Source organism: Lygodium microphyllum, chromosome 8 (genome assembly GCF_053477565.2).
Source record: "Lygodium microphyllum isolate KBCC chromosome 8, Lygodium_microphyllum_v1.1.10, whole genome shotgun sequence".
Taxonomy (NCBI): domain Eukaryota; kingdom Viridiplantae; phylum Streptophyta; class Polypodiopsida; order Schizaeales; family Lygodiaceae; genus Lygodium; species Lygodium microphyllum.
This window is the reverse complement of record NC_141142.1, coordinates 55,371,317-55,391,670: the sequence shown is the minus strand read 5'-3', so window position 1 is coordinate 55,391,670 and position 20,354 is coordinate 55,371,317.

Below are 20,354 nucleotides of genomic sequence, written 5' to 3'. Positions count from 1 at the left end.
GAGGATGGGCCATGGGTCTGTCCTACGGTTGGGTGGTCCCGGTTAGCCGGGAACTTTTCTCATAAATATCGAAAGACAGCGGAATGATCATCATCATCGAAAAGAATAACGAGAACGATGACCTAGAGTTACGTTTTACCCGATTTACGTTGTTTTAGGGGAACGGAATGGGACTATGCCTTATGGCAGAGAGGTTGAGCTTTGCATCCCTCTCGTTTCCCATTCTCTTTGAACCAAGTGCAGCGTGAATCTGCTTCGGACCTGGCGTTTCTGCGTAAAGTAGTTCGCTCGGGTCTGACGCTAGTTGCTGTTAGCTAGTGACCCATTAGGAAAACCCTAATTCCGGTCGATCCTAAGTGGGAACGGCCAGGATACTTCCGCTACGTAGCAGACGCGGGAAGAACTAGATCACAAAACCCATAACATTCCATGGGAATGTTGGGTGGAGCTTTCTAGACATCATTTCCGATGGACTGCTAAGACGTGTCCTGGATGATACTAGGGGACACGTTACAGGTTGGTATCAGAGCCGACCAACAACGGAATTGTTTTTATGAGATCTCAATAAAATGAAGTAAAGAAATTGTTGTTGTCCAAACATTTCATCATCTTCAATACTGTCTTGCAGAACTATGAAGTGTGGAACAAGTTTTTGGTGTTCCGGGTCATGTTTATGACTGCAATGCATTCTCCGCATTATAGACAAAGAGTTGGGATGATGAACATCCTAGAGCAGATTTATAATCCATCACCTTTATATATAGAACGAAGATGGACAGGGTCTTCAGGAATCTACTACATAGCCGCCCACCGGTTCGCTTATCTACAAACCAACCTAAAGAGGATCAAGTGGTTGGAAGACTTGAAAGTCGTGAAGCTGTTCATTTTTGTGGAAGCTCACGTAAATTCGACTTTACATATTCAAGGTCGGAGGGTTGAAATGAACTCATATGTATATGAGGAAGTAACCCGTGTAATCCTAGCCGACAGGATTAAGGTGTTGGGCCGCCATGAGAAGTATGGATTCCAACGAAAAGGATATCCTGAACTTCCAATGAATTATCGATTCCTAAATATCCATGACCCAAAACCCTACTATTACACAGTTCCTGTAGACAAATGCAATACAACGTTGTTCTCCTCAAACTGAATGTAATGATTGAATTATCATCACACGAGACGTTGTATAAGGAGACGCCCATGTAAATATAAATAAGGACTTCTTTTATCAATATCTGGCTATGCATCAGAGTGGTTAAAAAGTAGCTTCATGATTTACGAGATAGCTGAACTAAAGATAAGCTAATGTCAATTATCATATAATAACGTTAAGAAAAACTTTTATCCAGGCACAACCCCAGTTTCAGGTTCCAAATTCGCCCCCTACATCAAGTACTGCCATGATCCAGGAGAAGAAGTTCCTCCTCAAGAAGATAAAGCCACCCGAGTTTGACGGGAGGGGCAGATTCGTCCAGTCTGATGCTGAAATTTGGATTGAATCTATGGAGGACTACTTTGAAGCAGCTGGTACTGCACCTACCAATCAGGCCATGCTCGCCAAGTTAAAACTCACCGGCGAAACTAGACTATGGTGGAAACAATGGTGCAGGGATCAAAGGACTTCAGAGGGGTCCGTTACCTGGGAGAAGTTAAAGAAAGCCGTGCAGGGGAGATATTTGCCACCTGCATATCGTACACAGAAAATGAATGAGTTCTATGAGCTAAAACAGCTAGGACTCACCCTTGACGCATACTACTCTAAATTTTTCTCGCTCTTAAAGTATGCGCCACAGATGGACATGACGCAGCAGGTGTCCAAATTTTGCGCAGGCTTAAATCCACCCGTAAATACCCGTCTCGAATCTATGCGTCCGTCAGATCTTCAGGATGCACTCATTCGAGCGGCGCCTATAATTCAGGAAGTGCAAGTTAGACCAAGGGGTAACAAAAATTGGTCCTATAGCGACCCGAACAGAGGAACATTCAGACCCCAAGTGAAGAGAGTTCAAGGTCACAATCAAGGACAAAGGAAGAAAGCAAGGACAAATAACGTCAACAACTTTGTTCCTACTCAAAGTAATGGCCGAAACCTCCGATGTTTCCACTGCAACGAACTTGGTCACTTCAAAAGGCAATGTCCCAAGCTCAGCGAGGGACATCATCAAGGTGCAGGCCGCGGTCAAGGAGCCGCCACCCGTGGAAGAGGAAGAACTGCCTGCATTACCAATAGGCAAAGATGCGAAGTAGAAGAAGAGGAAGATCCGACTATGGAAGCAGAATTCGAAAGAGCGACAGTCCATGCCGCTTTACACAAGAAGGGGCCGAATCGCCAGTTCTCGGTGATTCAAACACCGTCGGACTATCAAGGTAAAGGTTTCAAAACCTTGATTGATTGTGGCAGTACACATTCCTTTATCTCACCAGCATGTGCAAAAAGATTAGGAATAGCCACAGTAGAAGCACCTACCCTACTTGTGGAATTGGCAAACGGTCGTGAGGTAACTTGTACCAGGCAAACTACTAAGGAAGAATTCTTTCTGGGAGGAAAGAAAACCTCAGTCAAATTCAAAGTCATGAATTTAGGTATCCATGAGTGTCTACTCAGGATGGATTGGCTTAAGCCTAATGACGCCCACATCCACTGTGGAAAGGGTCAAGTTTCCTTTCGAAACTCTGAAAGGGAGTTTGTTACAACTCAAGGTGAGGCAGGAGTGCCAAGAATCCAGTTAGCCAAAGTATCGCGGATCATAAAAGGAGTCAGAAAAGGATTACCCGTTTACCTGATCAAACTCAACAAGTTAGATCAAAAGCAAGAGTCTCATGAAGGACCTTCTTGGCTAAAGGAATACGCTGACGTATTCCCTGAGGAATTGATTGAACTTCTGCCTCCAAGAGAAGTTGATCATGAAATTAGGCTAGTGCCTGGAGCTGCGCCAATTGCAAAGAGACCGTATAGAATGTCCATACCGGAAGCTATTGAGTTGAAGGAACAACTCAAGCAACTGTTAGATCAGGGTTACATGCGGCCTAGCAACTCACCATGGGGAGCTCTAGTACTATTCCAGAAAAAGAAAGATGGGACACTTCGACTATGTATTGATTACCGAGGGTTGAATCAATCAACAGTCAAGAACAAGTATCCTATTCCTAGAATAGATGAGCTTCTGGATCGCCTTCAAGGTGCTTGTCAGAGAGAGAACTAGGGAGAGAGAAAGAGGAGAGAGAAAGACTGCAAAGGAGAGAGAAAGACTGCAGGAAGAGAGAGAAATAGAGTGACGAGGAGAGAGAAAGACTAGAATTGGAGAGAGAAAGGCAGGAAAGATGAAGAAGCCATGGAAGCTTGGAGCAAGAAGGGAGAGAAAGATTGTAATTGTATTGATATGTCAAAAAAATGTGGAAATTTACAACTTATCTCCTTATATACCAATGTTAGTGTGACATGGCATATTATCAACATTTTAAATATTTCCAACTTCTTACAGTGCTAAGATCTTCTCCAAAATTGATCTCAGGTCAGGTTACTACCAAATAAGGATCAAGGAAGAAGATATTCCAAAAATGGCCTTCAATACAAGATATGGGCACTTTGAGTTCTTGGTTATGTCATTCGGGCTTACAAATGCACCTGCCACCTTCAATAGATTAATGCAGGATATTTTTAGACCATATCTTGATGATTTCGTGCTTGTCTTCTACGATGACACTTTAGTCTATTCTAAACAGGAAGAAGATCATGAACCTCAACTATGGATTGTCCTTGAGACAATGAGGTCTCATAAGCTGTATGCAAAAATGAAGAAGTGTGCATTCTTCAAGCGTCAGATTGAATATCTAGGATTCATAGTATCATCAGAGGGAATATCAGTAGACCCAGCCAAAGTCAGGGATGTGCTTGAATGGCCAATACCGGTATCCATCAAAGAAATACGTAGCTTTCTTGGCTTGACAGGATGGTATAGGGTCTTTATCAAGAACTATGCTTTGATTGTAGCACCTCTTACAGATTTACTAAAGAAGCAGACTTTTATTACATGGTCAACTCCCGAACAAAATAGTTTTGACAAATTGAAGCAAAGTTTGGTATCAGCACCTATTCTAAAACTTCCTGACCTCAATAAGGAGTTCGAGGTAGTAACTGATGCCAGCATTCTTGCCTTGGGGTGTGTACTTATGCAGGAAGGTCATCCAGTAGGATACTCTTCAAGGAAATTGAAGAGTCATGAAAAGAATTATGCCACGCATGATCTGGAATTATTAGCTGTCATCCATGCTCTAAAGATTTGGAGGCACTACCTGTTGGGTAACAAGTTTACTCTAGTAACCGATCATAAGAGTCTCAAATGGATTTTTACCCAGAACGAGCTCAACATGAGGCAACGGCAGTGGATTGAAGTATTGGAGGAGTATGATTTTGAAATCAAGTACCGACCAGGGAAAGAAAATGTAGTTGCCGATGCACTCAGTCGCAAGGCATTCCTAAATTCCCTAATCTTGCAGAATCCATCAACGGCCAGATCTCTGGCTACAAAGGTATCTATGCCAAGCAACCCTATACTGGAACATCAAGAACTATGCTTTGATTGTAGCACCTCTTACAGATTTACTAAAGAAGCAGACTTTTATTACATGGTCAACTCCCGAACAAAATAGTTTTGACAAATTGAAGCAAAGTTTGGTATCAGCACCTATTCTAAAACTTCCTGACCTCAATAAGGAGTTCGAGGTAGTAACTGATGCCAGCATTCTTGCCTTGGGGTGTGTACTTATGCAGGAAGGTCATCCAGTAGGATACTCTTCAAGGAAATTGAAGAGTCATGAAAAGAATTATGCCACGCATGATCTGGAATTATTAGCTGTCATCCATGCTCTAAAGCTTTGGAGGCACTACCTGTTGGGTAACAAGTTTACTCTAGTAACCGATCATAAGAGTCTCAAATGGATTTTTACCCAGAACGAGCTCAACATGAGGCAACGGCGGTGGATTGAAGTATTGGAGGAGTATGATTTTGAAATCAAGTACCGACCAGGGAAAGAAAATGTAGTTGCCGATGCACTCAGTCGCAAGGCATTCCTAAATTCCCTAATCTTGCAGAATCCATCAATGGCCAGATCTCTGGCTACAAAGGTATCTATGCCAAGCAACCCTATACTGGAACTAGCTAGAGAGGAAGCATGCCATGATTTGGCCTACCAAACAATGATAAAAGAAATATCTACCAAGGAGCAGAATCTGAAGTTACAAGCCAAGTATCAGGAATTTTCCATTGATAATGGACTTGTCTACTACAGAACAAGGCTGTGTATACCAACAAGCCAGTCACTTAAGCAGAAGATATTATGGGAAGCTCATGATTCCCCTTTCGCAGGACATCCTGGCTATGCAAAAACTCTTAATGCAGTTAGGAAGAGCTACCATTGGGAGAGGCTCAAAGGTGACATTCTCAAATATGTCACTGAATGTTTGTCTTGACAACGTATCAAGGCCGAACATGTCATGATGCCAGGGAAACTGCAACCGCTTGACATTCCCAAATGAAATGGGAATTCATCAGTATGGATTTTGTTGTGGGCTTACCCCAAGTCCAAGGAGGTTACAATTCCATTATGATTGTGGTTGACATGCTTACCAATATTGCACACCTAATTCCAGTAAAGACAAACTATAAAGCCTCTGGCATTGCAAGATTGTTTATCAAGGAAATATTTAGGCTACATGGGTTACCTAGGAGAATCATTAGTGATCGAGATTCTCTCTTCACATCCCACTTCTGGAGAGCTATCTTTGAAGCTATTGGAACTCAACTCTGTTTTAGCATCGCCTACCATCCCCAAACGGATGGACAAACCGAGCGAGTGAATCAAATCATTGAGGATATGCTTAGGGCATACTGCTGTCGAGAGCCGAAGAGGTGGGTTCAATACTTGCCATTAGTTGAATTTGCCTACAATGCTTCTTACCAGCAGAGCATTCAAATGACCCCTTTCCAGGCATTATATGGTCATGATTGTCGAAGTCCCCTAAACTTTTCTGATCCAACCCTAAGAGTTGAAGCTTCAAGATAAATGTTGGAGGACATGGATGATAAAATAAGGTCTATAAGACAAGACATACAAGCAGCCAAGGATAGACAAAAGGCATATGCAGATTTGAAACGTCAAGAAAGAGTCTTCAAAGAAGGAGACATGGTCTTCATTCGAGTACGCCCTAAAAAGAGTTCTCTATCCCTAGGAGAATGCAAGAAGCTAAGTCCAAGGTATTGTGGGCCGTATAAAATCCTCAAATGCCTAGGACCCAATGCTTATAAATTGCAACTCCCTGAGAACCTAAAGGTTCATAATGTATTCCATATCAGTCTATTAAAAAAATATATATCCAATCCTAATCATGTACTTAAGGACCAACAAATTGTAATGCCTAGCCAAGGAGTCCTTGAACTAAGGCCAGAAAGGATCTTAGATGTTAGGGAAAGACAGTTAAGATCTAGAACCTTGGAAGAATGCCTTGTCCAGTGGGAAGATTATCCCCAAGAGGATGCCACTTGGATAGATGAAGGCACTCTCAACCATCAATATCCCCAGTTTATCTCGAGATGAGGACATCTCGATTCCTCCAAGGGGGAGAGAATGTAAAAGTCCACGTGGGAAAATAATTGATTGGGCTTTTGAAAAAAAATATATTTTATTTCCCCCCTTATCCCTCCAGTCGACTGACGAGCTGGAGGGGGGAGGGGAATAGAAGGAGTTACGTAGCTCCTTGGTGGAGCTTGTGGAGGGAGGGAGGGCATGCGTGTTGACACGCAGAAGGAGAAGATCCCCCTCCCTCCACTATTTAAACGAGGGGAGGGGAGGGGCCGCAGGACAGAGAAGGCTGGGGGGGAGACCGTGAGGAGAATCGACGCCATTGCCAAAGTTCATATCGCTGTGAAGAGAGAGGGGACAGGACGCTGTTGATCGGCCGCCAGGGCAACAGATAGGAGCCGCCTCCAAATTCCCCCCGTCAGGTCGGACAACCATAATCACCCCCCCAAAGCTTCTAGAAGCTTGGAAGCTTCCAAAGGGGGGGGCCTCTTTAAACCCCCTTCCTATACCCTACTACCCCCTTTGTTTTTTTTTTTCCCGGGGTTAAAATCCCTTAAGCCCCCTTTCATTTTCCCCTTCCCCGTGCTAAAACCCTTTCCCCTGGATTTAAAAAATTTTCACCCCCTCCTTGTACATTATGAAGTCCTTTTAACCCCCATCTCTAAAACCCTTTTCCATGGGTATTAGAACCCCCTCTGCCGGGATTTAAATATCCCTTAAATCCACTTTCACCCTCGTACTAAAGCCCCTTTTCTTTCACTTGGAGTCACTTTTTCCCCATGAGCACAAAGGCCTTAAGGGTCTTATTACTTCTTTACCTGTGTATAATCCCTAAAAGACCTATCCCCTTGGCTTTTGGAATCACCCCCTTCCTGTGGCCTCTTAAAACCACTTCTCCCGTAATTAGCCCTTAAGCCTTTACCTTGGCATCAAAAACCTTTCACCCTCCCCCATATGTAAGCCCCCATAAGCCCTTTTTCTCCAAGTTTGACCTAAGGGTCCTTAGACCCTTACTTATAATCTTTACGGCTATTATTTTTCCTTAAAGCTCTCCTACACCTTGTGTCTTCTCCACACCTTGTTATTTCCGTTCGTGCGAGCTTACAAAGACCATTAAGCCTTCCCCACGGCTTCAATGGGTCTTAGTTGTAAAAGTTTCTAAAAATACCCTTTTCAATTCCTGAATTCAAGGAGGGAACCTTCCAAAAACTACTTTGACGAACGGTGCAAGGAGCGATGGTGGAGTTCTAAGGAGAAGTTGTAAAGCTGCTTCCACATTCGACGGACCACACTTGCGATGCCTCCTAAGAAAGTCCAAGGCGTAGCTGCGGGAGGGTCATCTCCCGGTATCCATGTGGATATCTCACCTCAAAGCCAGGTTGTCTTCTTGATGTTAATTCGGGTTTTAGTCAATCATGCAAAGAAAATTTATTAAGGAAATATATATATTTGTTCAAATTAATTCTAACGAAGGAGTTAGCTTATGAATGACAATGTATTCAAATTAGCTTTCCTCAAATTGCATCAAGCATTATAAAATAATAGGCAATACTATCCATTTACTATAGTATTATAGTCCTAAAATGAAGAAATTATATCTTGCTCCATTAGTCTTATTCTTTTCGCAACGAATCATGGCAAAATGGCTAAATTCATGAAAGGTTTCTTTCGATGCTCAAATTACTAGAGAGTTATCTTTGCTAGTTGCAAGGCAACTGTTGTTAATTGGCATGAGTTTATCTTTAAAGAAAACAGAAGTTAAATGTTAGAAATTAACAAGTATAAAAATTAAACATACGAAATCATTTGGGAAGAAAATGTAATGGGGAATTGCTGGATGATACTTTATTAACACTTTTCCCTTGCAAATTGAGGACTTGGAACAAATAAAGTGTGTATTCACCAATTCCTTAGCTAGGTATTTGTCCCAAGGAGTATCGTCACTCTTTGTATCATCATGGCATTATGCTATATGCCAAATTAAACTGTATTGATTGAGAAAGTAATCAAAGATAGTAAAACCGTGACAAGACGAGTAAGATTACCTTCCTAAAGCTGACCAAACCAATCTTTCCAAAAGATAACCGGACCAATCTAAACATAGAAACATTCATACCCTAAAACACTGGACTACTTACCTTACCACAAGGACAATAAATTCATAAAGATAAGAAATTAGGGTTCGTCCCTAAGGTTCTCAAATGAAGAAACCCTAGGCCTGACATACGTCAGATTAAGGAGTCTAAACAGATTATTCCATCATCTGACTTGCGCAACATATATGAAATCATTTTGTGATTGATTCACAAGAAGAAAAGGGAAAAACCCTTTTCAAAGACGGCAGATCCTTACGCAAGTTATCTTGCAAAAAGACGTAGTTTTTGGATATCCTTCAAAATAAGAAAAGTTGTAAAATAGAAACTAGCATGTCTAAGGTACCTTAGGGTTAACCAAGCTAGGTATACCCTACATCCGAATATAAGGGATCTTGCCAAGTTACAAGACATCTTAAGAACAACTGCTGATACACTCAAAAAGGAAAGAACACTTCTTTAGCAGTTTGCCATACAACTGGGTTGGTTAATGGAAATGTTTGTGCTTGCTAAAGATTTTAGGTTTTGTTTGATTTATGAATTACAAATTAAATAAGTATCTATACTTCAGGTTAAAAGCCTGAAGGGAGAGGCAGCTTCAGTTACCCCCGACTGCCTGCCTGACCCTAACCAAGGGGGTTGTTTGACCATGCCGGGAACGTGGACCGAACCCGCCGCGAGAGGTCTCTCCGTTGAGTTCTACTTGGAGCAGGAGGATGCTTGGGTGCCAGGGGGGGCTTTGGCCGTAAATCCCTCGCCTTCCGGGTCCTGCACAAGGGACTAACGCGACTCGGGATTGGATCCCGAGGCCCGCATACTAGTTGACGGGCGAAAGCTTGGAATAGTAATCCCTGGAGATTACTTGTTAGCCTCCGGGCAGATTATGGACAAGCCTACGGGCGGAACTTCTTGTAATCCAAAGACAAAATGATGAGATGTTGAAAGAACTTGCTTGATATTGTTTTTATATGTCACGTGATAAAGATTACGTGAAGGAACCAGTGCTTAAACAAGATTAATTAAAGAAGCTGATTGTTATATGTCAAATTAATGTGTTAGATAATTACTTAACTAAAACAAATCGAGGAAAGTGCGGAGGATGGGCCATGGGTCTGTCCTACGGTTGGGTGGTCCCGGTTAGCCGGGAACTTTTCTCATAAATCTCGAAAGACAGCGGAATGATCATCATCATCGAAAAGAATAACGAGAATGATGACCTAGAGTTACGTTTTACCCGATTTACGTTGTTTTAGGGGAACGAAATGGGAGTATGCCTTATGGTAGAGAGGTTGAGCTTTGCATCCCTCTCGTTTCCCATTCTCTTTGAACTAAGTGCAGCGTGAATCTGCTTCGGACCTGGCGTTTCTACGTAAAGTAGTTCGCTCGGGTCTGACGCTAGTTGCTGTTAGCTAGTGACCCATTAGGAAAACCCTAATTCCGGTCGATCCTAAGTGGGAACGGCCAGGATACTTCCGCTACGTAGCAGACGCGGGAAGAACTAGATCGCAAAACCCGTAACATTCCATGGGAATGTCGGGTGGAGCTTTCTAGACATCCTTTCCGATGGACTGCTAAGACGCGTCCTGGATGATACTAGGGGACACGTTACATGCAAATACTCTTCATAATCAACTCTAGGGTTGTTTTGCAATGTGTAGTCCAACTTGAGCCCCTGTCACAAAAATGGTAATATATTGAGCTAGACAATTCTGATTGTAGAACTTTCTAACTCAAATCAAAGGTCTCAATCCCCTCCACGCAATGAGCATAACCATGCAATAAGAAGTCTTATATAGAAAATTTTGTGATAAGAAATGTGTGGCTAAACTATGTAGCCCATTACCCTACCACTCGATCCACCCACCCACCCACCCACCCACCCACCCACCCACCCACTCACACCACTCACTGACCTCACGCACCCACCACCACTCACTAATCCACCAACCCACCCAGCAGCAGCAGCATCATCACCACCACCACCACGCCACCACGCCACCACCACACCACCACCACCACCACCACAAAAGATGGAAAGTGAATGAACAGAACACTAAAAGCTATATAACTAAGACTGCTATTATAATGGCATAATACATTGCCAACATAGCCCAAATCACTACTTCCATTAGCACAACACTGGCAACCTTAAACATGAGCATCCCATTTCCAAAATGATCAAGCACATGCATCACATAAGCAACCCAAGCATAGGCATTCCACTGCCAATGACTGCATATACATTCTCAAGAGTACATCTTCATACATCCTCCGCCATGATGCATCCCATACATGAATACATAAGTGCCACATGATGGCTTGCCAATTCTCAGCTGTCCAAAGGAGACCTGCACTCATACCTAAACTTGAAAATGCATGGGCCTTGAGACACAAGGAGGTGTGCAAAGTTCCTCCCCATTCAAGTTGTGCACCCCTTTTAGATCTTCGATGTGAGGGAGGGTCACCTCTCTTTTGCCCCACATCTCACCAGGCATCCACTTTTCCTCATGGGAATATACATGGCAATGGCCTGCTAAGTTTAAATATTAGCATGAAGTGCATGATTTGAAAGGAAAATTTCATTTCATTCCATGAGATGCAGGGAATTGAGAATGGAATCGAATGAAAAGGGATAGGTGAAGGGCTTACCATGCAGTGACTCACTGCTTGCTTACCCTTATTACAATGGATTTATCAATAATTTCTTACTCTCAGTCAATTAACAAAATCCCAAATGGTTAAGGCCAGGAAAGAGTGTTCAGACCAATAAAGTTTCAGCATCAAACAACTCATTCCAATGTAAAGAAAGCATAATGACATGATTGAGGTAAAATGTGCAACATTCAAGCAATCAAGCCTTCACCTAATGCATCAATTAGCTATTGGATCTCTCCAACAAGTGGCATAGGCTCAACAAGAGGATAAAATGAGAGAGAGATTAAGAATCATAGACCTCTTAGTTCTCAAAAAGAGGATGAAATGAGAGAGATCAAGAACCAAATACCTCTTAGTGCTTGATGGAGATAGACAGTTCAACCAATAGCCATAGCCACCAAGATTACTTCCTAATGCTCCATAATACTTCACCATACTCCATGATTGTAATGCTTAGCAAAGAACAATCCCTTTGAGCTTGAAGATAAAAGATTCTTCAAATGGAAGGAAGTAATGGAGCTCCAAGATAGCTCACAACTTGCATAAGAGAGCTTTGAGATAGATTACTCCAAAATGGCATTCCATAATGTCTTCCAAGTATCTAATGCCTCCCACATCTTGTAAAGAATCTCCAATATTGGTGTAGACCACCAATTTGAAGGAAGAGCATGAGTCAGATTCAAATATGAGAAATATTGAGATGGAAGGATCCTTTGACTAGATAAAACAGTGTCATGGTGTTGCACGTTCACTGTTAACCCTTAGACAAACAAGGTGGAAAATTTGGAAAATCTAAAGTAGAAGACAAGGCCAAGGAAAAAGTAAAATGAAAGACGAAGGTGTGCTAAGAAAATAATGGAAACACAAGAAGTGCTAAAAAATCCTAAATCAAGGAGAAATGCACACAAGAAAAACCGCAAGTCAATACGTTTGTAAAAGAGTGCAAGGCACACCATGATTTATTTTAAGAGCATTGGGCTCTCATCCGTGCAAATTGTAAAGGTAGATGGGCAATAGGAAGGAAGCTAGGAAGATAGGAGGACAATGGGAAAAAGGGCCTAGGCCACGGCCGGCCATGTAAAAAAGGGGATAAGGGGATGACTGCCCAAAAAGGATTTAGGGTTTTGTATATAAAGTCGAAAAGTGAATGAGAAGCTCATTCTTGTGTGTGGCCAAAAGTAGCTATCTTCTTCTTCTTCTTCTTCTTCTTCTTCTTCTTCTTGCTTGCTTGCTTGCTTGCTTGAGCTTATGCTTGAGAGAGGGAGTGTGAGCGTGTGAGGGAGTGAGTGTATGAGGGTGAGGGACCGTGGTGGAGAAGCTCTCCTCTCTTCTCTTCTCTTCTCTTCTCTTCTCGCGGAAATGGAGCTTGGAGCATGGAGCTTGAGGATGGAGCTTGCTTGAAGCTTGCACTTGGATCGTGGAGCTATCGGAGTGCTCGAGAGAGGATGCAATTTGATCAGGCATGGAGGTAAGCTCATTACACTCACAGAGATGGATAGCATGTTGGCTATGTGAGAGGTAGTCATTAGTGCTTGGCTTGGAACGCTTGAAACAATAAGCGGTTCATGGGTCTCGGCGGTTGATCGCCTCTATATTCACACATGGAAAAACTGTAGAATCTCTTCAGGATTTACATGAAGCCAGATTGGTTTACTAGAATAGTCTGAAATCTCTAGTATCATGTTTAGATTACTTAATTCCCACTTTAGATGGATCCAAACATACAATGTGACTTATTTCGAAGGGAATAAGTCATCCAAGACAAAAGATGGAGAAAAGTGATGCGATTTACGAAAATTGTCATTTTCACTTATTTTTTATAGATTTTTGCAATTCTTCCCACGATGGCTTGTCAATTAGATATGTTTCAATCGTTTTGAGTACCTGGATGTCTATATTTAGAGTTCATATGACAAAGTTATGATCCAAACAAGTTGCATACATGCACAAAATAGAAAAACATACAAAAACAGAGAAAAGTAGCAAAAAAGTATAAGCTTTAAAGCTAAACACCTTAAGCTTTTATGATTGAAAAGGAGTGGAGAAAAACTATAAAAGGGAGGACAAGGAGAGAAGGAGGGCTATCATCAAAATAGTGTGTAAGGCTAGAGGTTGAGCTTGTATCCCTTTCCTTCTTTGAAGACCACCATCGAATTTTGGAGAGAAGGCTTGAGATCAAGCTTTCATCCCTTGCCTACATAGAAGTTTCCGTCATTGCGAGTCGCTATGAAGATTGACTTGCTTGATGCTTCTCACCTTTGTTGAAGATCTTCTTGATGCTTCTCACCTTCCTTGAAGATCTTCCTGATGCTTCTCACCTTCCTTGAAGATCTTCCCACAAATCACGACATTTCACCTTCTTCTTTTCTCTCTCAATTTGAGATTTCGACTTTGTCTTTCTCAAAAATCTTGTGATCAAATCCAAAAGTCTTTTGAGTATCTTGCATACATCTTATTTCAAGAATTTGTTTTTGCATTCGACTTGTAACTAAACTCTTCTGGGATAATTGTTTTATGTTGAATTCTCCTATCTCAAAACATTCCTGCGTTGAGCAACTTCCACGAACCCCCTGCGCAAATTTCATGTGACATCTGGTGAACCCAATGTGAAAGTGTCGCTTCTGATCATCAAGATGGGAGACTCTTTGAATTATCCATATTCTTCATTGACTGCTTTTTCCTTTTCGACCGATGAGATGAAGAATTTATTACAAACTCTTTCTTCAATTATTATGATGCAGAATCAATAGATGTAGTTATCTATGCAGTAGCAGCAATAGATACATCAACACCAGTTGGATCAACAATGACTGTTGCATCAAGAATAAGGGCATACTCATAGTGCAACCAAAGTAATAGAGGCTATGGTTAGTGAGTGTAAATTATTTGATGGCCCAAATATTTCAGCCTATCTTAAAGCCTTTGAAAGCCAAATGTGCTTCTTCGGAGTTCCGTCCAATTGGAGTAATTATTTCTTACGGCTTGTCACGCCTGCCCTGCAAATTAGGGTGACCGATTTGTTTGTGCAAGACTCAAACTAGAATGTTTTCAAGAAAGCGCTCGAAGATGAATATTTTCTGGAGGATTATGGTATTGCTACACGGAAGACATTTAGAGAGTGGGTCTATCAGCCCAACAAAGGTCTTGTTGCTTCTAAGTTGTTGTGGGAGTTTGAAGAACAATATAACCAGTTGGATGTACTAGAGCAAAGAGATCTAAACTCGGAGAAAGTGGAGTTATTCTTACAAGCGATTGATCTTGCACTTCAGGATGAATTGGGAGAGCTTCTTGAAGACTATAGCAGTCTATGGGATTGACGATGGATTGGCAGGATATTGTTGATGTGGTCTCTACACTGACAAAAAGATGGAGATGGAAGGCTCGCTTGCAAAATGGCATGCAATCACCTCCAGTGATGTCTTCTCCTACCTCGACTTCTCCTACTTCTTCTATAACTCCATCCACTTCTTCTCCTATTTCTCATACTATGTCTATACCTACTTCTATGCCTATACCTATGCCTATTCCTATTGCGATTGTTAGCCCAATTACAAAACCAACTATTGAAGATATGATGGAGGAAAGTTTAAAGAACTTAAAAGACCTTCAAAACAAGATGACTAGAAGGGAGCAATAACAGCCAGCTCTAGTTTTAGCCCCAACTTCATCTACCCCTGCAAATTCTTCCATGATGGAAAAATCTCAAGAAGTCGAAGCGCTTGTTGAGAAGAAGCAAAAAAGAGAAGATCCAATTTCCTAGCCTTCTTATTTAGAACCAGAGTAGAGTATGGCTGAAGTTCAGAAGCCAAAAGTACAAGAAGATCAAAAAGCCCCAAGACAAAGGATTCGAAGCCGGAAAAGCAACCTAGATTCAAGCTGCTTTCCAACATTGAGACAACTACAAACTTGAAGAAGAGTGAGGAGATTGATTCTAATGAAGAGGTTACTAATGGTCTTTATGATGGGCTATTATGCTCAGATACTATGGAGGATCTTTCAACATTGCTGAAAACTAAAAATCAAGAGTTATCATATGTCTTACAAGTCAATTCTCTGGCAATGAATTGCAAATTTGTTGATTTCATGCAACAAGAAAATTTGGGTGCTGAGAATTCTCAACAAATAGTGTTTTTTGCTGAAATATTTGAACAAAAAGACTTACACAGTGCCGATTTACAGTAGCAAATCGGATTTACAACTAAAGTAAGTTGTGAGCCTCACTGTTGGGTTGTTTATATGTAGTCTAAAAAAGATATGGCTGATTTGTGTCAGTCAAAAGAGTTGGGTATTATTTATATACATCAAAATTTGTGTTTACCAGGGTATTCACAACAAGGACTGAAATTTGCAAGTTATAGCAAAGAAGCCACAGTACAAAGACAATATAAGTCTGAAACCAGAAGGTCAGATTACGTTTGGACAGTGTTGATGATTTGCCAATGATGGATATGAATAAGATTGGAGTCATGGGATGGTCTGCAACTAAAGAAGATCTTAAAGCTATGGAGCAAATTTTGGAGGAGAGAAAACTATGCCATTGGATGTTGTGATGATCTATGAAAACTTACAAACTTTGATTTATCCATATGATCCAGGAGGATGATGTGATATCTTATGTCAACTTCCCTACTTGTCATATTACCTAGATGATTACCCATATGATCCTAGTGCAAACAATGTTGTGAGTGGTAAACAAGTTGGCACATGCCGAAGGATGTGCAAGTTTAGAGGGCGCAAATGTCATGGTGTTGCACGTTCAAAAATGGAAAAATAGCAAAATCTCTACAGGATTTACAAGAAGCAGGACTGGTTTACTAGAAGAGTCTAAAATATCCAGTATCATGTTTAGATGACTTATTTCCCACTTTAGATAGATCCAAACATATACTGTGACTTATTTTGAAGGGAATAAATCATCCAAGATAAAAGATGGAGAAAAGTGATACGATTTACGAAAATCATCATTTTCACCTATTTTTGATAGATTTTTACAATTCTTCCCGTGTTGGCTTGTCGACAAATGTGTTTCAATCGTTTTGAGTACCTGGATGTCTATATTCGGAGTTCATATGACGAAGTTATGATCCAAACAAGTTGCAGATAGGCACAAAATAGAAAAAAATACGAAAATAGAGAAAAGTAGTAAAAAAGCATAAGCTTTAAAGCTAAACGCCTTAAGCTTTTATGAGTGAAAGGGAGTGGAGAAAATTTATAAAAGGGAGGACAATGAGAGAAGGAGGGCCATCATCAAAATCAAGTGTGTAAGGCTAGAGGTTGAGCTTGTATCCCTCGCCTTCTTCGAAGACTGCCATCCAATTTTGGAGAGAAGGCTTGAGGTCTACTAGAGAGAGAAAAAGAGGAGAAAGAAGATTGTAGAAGAGAGAGAAGAGCTGGTGCAGAAGAGAGAGAAAGAGATTGACAAGGAGAGAAAAAGACTGGAAAAAGGAGAGAGAAAGACAGAAAGGAAGAGAGAAAGATAGAAAGGGAGAGAAGGTAACCACCATGAAAGCTGAGAGGAGAGAGAAGATGAAGGAGACTTGTATTATGATAATGATGATCCCAAAAATCGAGTCCCTTACGCCTTGTATATAGTGACAAGTGTAGATGGTATTTCATCCCCATTATTTTATTTCCCCTCTTACAAATTTGTAAGATCTTGATCCATATGAAAAATAATGACACTATATATATGTCATGGCATAAACCTAACAAAATAATTTAAGCTTTCTTACAATTATTCTAGGTGAAAATGAAATAAACTTCACTACATAACATAAAACATAGCTCTACTTGGTACAATCACAATCATTTACCATGCCTTTTAGAATAATAATAAACACAAGAACATAATGCTCCTTATCATAAGCCATTAATATTTACAATCAGTTCGTTATGCAATAAACACTTGCCACTTGCCATGTAAATATGTCTATTATTGATACATATACATATTGATAAGCATATTTTAAAACTCTAAAATTTTACTATGTGAAGCTCCTCCAAAAAGCCCATAACATGTGTATATAGCTTTAGGAGTACTAGTCACTTTTTATTCAAAATCAAAATACTTTTCTTATAGAAAAGTTACAATTCTCTTTCAAATATAATGTTTACAAAAAGTTTTTACGATGATTAGTCCTTGAAGTAATGCTTTTGTCTTAGTACATGACTTTTTAAATAACTTTTTAAAATACTACTACCTTGACACTAATAGTATTTAAAAATTTTATTTAAAAGTCATGTACCAAAACAAAATTATTACTTCAAGTAAGGATTTAGAAATGGTTTCACAAGGCTTGTAAATATTAATTCTACAAGTGTTATACTTACAAAAAATATTTTCTAATATTTATCTAATCATCCATATCATCTATAATTTAAAAAATATAAATTACTTTCAAAAGTTAAATATTATTTTTAACTAAAAATAGAAAATTGTATGTGAGAAAAAATTATCACACAATAAATAGTATTGGCAAAAAAATTTAATATGAACAATAGTATTAAAATTTTGGTGAAAGCTTGTTTAAAATTTTTCTTTAAATAAAGTTTGAATTTATTGTTTTTCAAAACATGTTTATTCCTTCATATATATTGTCTATATCTAAGGATAATTGTATAGCTATTTTAAATTTCTCTAATAGCTTGAATCTTTATGATTGATTTTTGTGTTTATTTATGAAAATGGATGCACATCATCACCACTAAAACCATTAGATCAATGATGTTTCTATAATTAATTATAAACAAAACCTATAAGAAATCTCAACTAGTTTTAAAACTCAACATGCCTTAACTTAATCATGTATGACATTACTTAACATCTTTTTATCTTTTCCTTAAGATTTATGAAATTTCCCTCCCACATAAGAAATAATGACACTATACATATGGTATGACATAAACTTGATATGATAATTTAAGCTTTCTTTCAATTATTTTAGGGAAAAATGGAACAAACTTCACTATATAACACAAACTATAGATTTGCTTGACATAATCATAATGACTTACTATGCCTTTTACGACAATAGGTAGCAAGTACAAAAACATAATGCTCCTTATGACAATCCATTTATATTTGCAAGTAATTTAGAAAACAATATTTATAAGAAATTGGATATTACATTTATATAAAGTAATAGTGATTTACTTATCTCTTAGAAAATTCTCTCTCAAATATAATTAATTTTAAACATTTTTATCTATAATATTTCTAACATTAATAAGATTTAGTCATCAATATTGTAGATAACTCAAGATTTAAGAAAATAAGTCACTAAGGCCCAAGATCTTTACAACAATGTGTACTAAAAGACACATATACCAACCCTATTTATGTACTACCTTCTCTCTTCCTTGTCATATCTCGTTATTACACATAATCCTCCACATGCATAAGCACATTGTTTTATATCAATGTTTGTAAACTCCAAATCGAAACTTTTTTATATTTTCATCCATTTTATACTTTAAAAGACACACAAAAGTAGTGAATTCAATGCTTTAAAAAAATCTTTTTCTATTTCATCAATATATAGAAAATATGATTCATTCATTGAACTTTGATAATTCTTAATAGATATTCTCATATCTTTTTACTACAATTTGCACCTGATATATTTAACATTTTTTAGAAAGTTTTACACAAATGACAAAGTCCTTAAAAAATTATACTTTAACATATTTCTCAACTTTTTCCCAAACTATTGTATGCATTTGTACTATCTTTTTCACAAATCACTCTTTTTATTTATCCTAATATCTTCAAATCACGCTTTATACAATCTTCACATATACCTTTTATACATATCCTTTATGGAAAGTAATATAAGATTATAAATATTGATATTAAATTTTTTACAGTACATAAATCATGGAAATAATGAATATATTCTCTACCATTATGAAAATCAATGCTATTAAGATAACAAAGTGCATCTTTATTAGCAATTTTAAGCATATTAATATTTTTCATGTTCAATATTAACAAACTTTTACAACAAATTAGATATTATACATTAAAACATATTATACACATGCAATCGAAAACTTAAATCATGTATAATTAATACCACTTGTCTAACTCATTTTTATTAAAGGTATGTAAAATTTTCATATTGTAATATTTTGAAGATTTTGCTTATTCTTCATGTTAATAATTTTTAACTACATTTTTAAATTTTATTTTATCTTTATTTTTTGTCTTTATTTGTAACCTATTTTCTTTTTTTTCATTTATTTCTAAGAAACACAACTTTTAGGGTAGTAATTTTAATTATTTATCATATAACTTAATCGAGCAATTACTTTTTATGAGAAAATTACAAGGTATAAGGTAAATCATATTATTATTATCTATTTTACATTTTCTATAATACTCATATAGCTTACACTTAGATATCAATACATTTATTTTTTATTTTAAAATAAATTACAAATTATTATTATTTATTTTCTCCAGAATCATTTGAATTTATATAAACACACACACACACACTCTCTCTCTCTCTCTCTCTCTCTCTCTCTCTCTCTCTCTCTCTCTCTCTCTCTCTCTCTCTCTCTCTCTCTCTCTCTCTCTCTCTCTCTCTCTCTCTCTCTCCAGACTATTATCATTTAAATTTATATGTTAGTATTCATCATATAATATCATTAAAATCTATATGTATATAACACAACACAGTATGCACAATTGACATAAAAAACCATTATCTTAACTTAGTTTATAGTTAATACTATCACTATAAAATTACAAATTAACATACTGAAACATATATTAAAAATATTATTTCACATCATTAATAAAAAATTCAAACAAATAATACAAACACAAAAAACCAATAGTTATTATATTATTAAACAATTTTAAAGTTTCTTATTAAAAATCTAACACACAAAATCGAATAAGAAAGTTTATTTCTTAATTTATATAGAATTTAAAATCAAATATTAGAAAAAATAGTTAAAAATCATAATCTTTTAATAGCATAAAAATCAAAAATACAAAAATAATAATTATATTATTTC